The sequence below is a fragment of the Galeopterus variegatus genome, unplaced genomic scaffold (assembly GCF_000696425.1).
Source record: "Galeopterus variegatus unplaced genomic scaffold, G_variegatus-3.0.2 Scaffold7978, whole genome shotgun sequence".
NCBI lineage: Eukaryota > Metazoa > Chordata > Mammalia > Dermoptera > Cynocephalidae > Galeopterus > Galeopterus variegatus.
Window position 1 is genome coordinate 19498 of NW_007734089.1, and position 1439 is coordinate 20936.

Sequence of the window (1439 nt, forward strand, 5' to 3'; positions counted from 1 at the left end):
GGTTCGGATCCCACATACAGACCGGTTCCTGCTCACTGGCTGAGCGAGGCGCGGGGACAACGCCGAGGGTTGCGATCCAGCTGCCGGACATGGAAAAAGACAAAAAAAAAAGGAAAAAAAAAAAAAAGAAAGAAAGTTCATTGCAGATCAGGTCAGGCATAGGAGGGCCTATAGAACAAATTACTCATTTCCAAAAACAGGAAGTTGGTGTTAGGAAGGCTAAATAAAGAAAATGATTTGTGGCTTGCAAAAATACCAAAGCAACCAAAAAGGGTTTTGGAAATATGTATTCGAATCAGAAAGTCAAAGAAAGGGATAGGTTCACTGCTTGCAGCCCACGCCAAGGGATGGCATTGAAAAAGCTGATATCTTCAGCTCCTAATTTGTTTCTGTGTCCTTTGTAAATGAATTTTAAAACAACAAGAAAATTGTTGTGAAGGTAAAGAAAGCCTATTTAAAACAAGAAACAGTAAGACAAAACCTTGTTACTGCAAGAGAATGCAAGATTTTCCTCTCAAAAGAATCACATTCAAAGTTACTGTGAAAAGTTGCTGTATAAGTATGGTGGTGGTTGATGATGTTTAAGCAAATGAGAAATTGAACATTGGAAATGTGCAAATATTTTCAGTTTTTTAGATGGAAGCAGTGAATTCAACAGACTAGACAAGTAATATTTATATCAACTCCTAAAATGTTTCTAAGATCAACCAATGAAAGGACAGAGTTTGAGAGCCCCCCCAAAAAAGCATCTGTATGAGTAGGACATGGTATGAGTTCACTATAATCATGTCGTGACAGACTGATTCCTTTCCTCCTTGAGGTTGCTGTACTTAGTAGTCTGTCCTCTGTGGTCTGAAAGCACACTGTCTATATTTTGTCCACTCTTTTCTCACGCAGGTACAGCTATTTACATGAAAGTCTATTTCCCACACTTGCCTGTGAACAACTTGAAAGCAGGGAGCTTATGTCATTATATCCACAGCGCTTCTATTAAAAAAAGTTTATTGAATAAATTAATTAATGGCAGATGAAAGAAATGCATTAGAAAATTTTACACTAGTATTTTGGAATGCACCTTGTAATATCCTAATGGATACAAAATATTAGAGAGATAGGAAGAACGGGATCTAGAGTTCTATAGTAATAAAAGGAGACTACAGTTAACAACAAAGTACTGTGTGTCTTTGAATAGCCAGACAAGATGATGTTGAATGTTCCTAATACAAAGAAGTGGCAAATGTTTGAGGTGATGGATATACTAAGCACCCTGATATGATCACTGCACACTGTATGAACGTACCCAAATATCATAGTGTACTCCATTAAAATATATAATTGTCATGGGTCAATTAAGAAAAATAAATTAAAAAGAGAGAAGAAAAGGAGAAAAAGAGAACAGAATAGTGGTTATCAGAGGCAGGGAAAGGGACGGGGGTGAG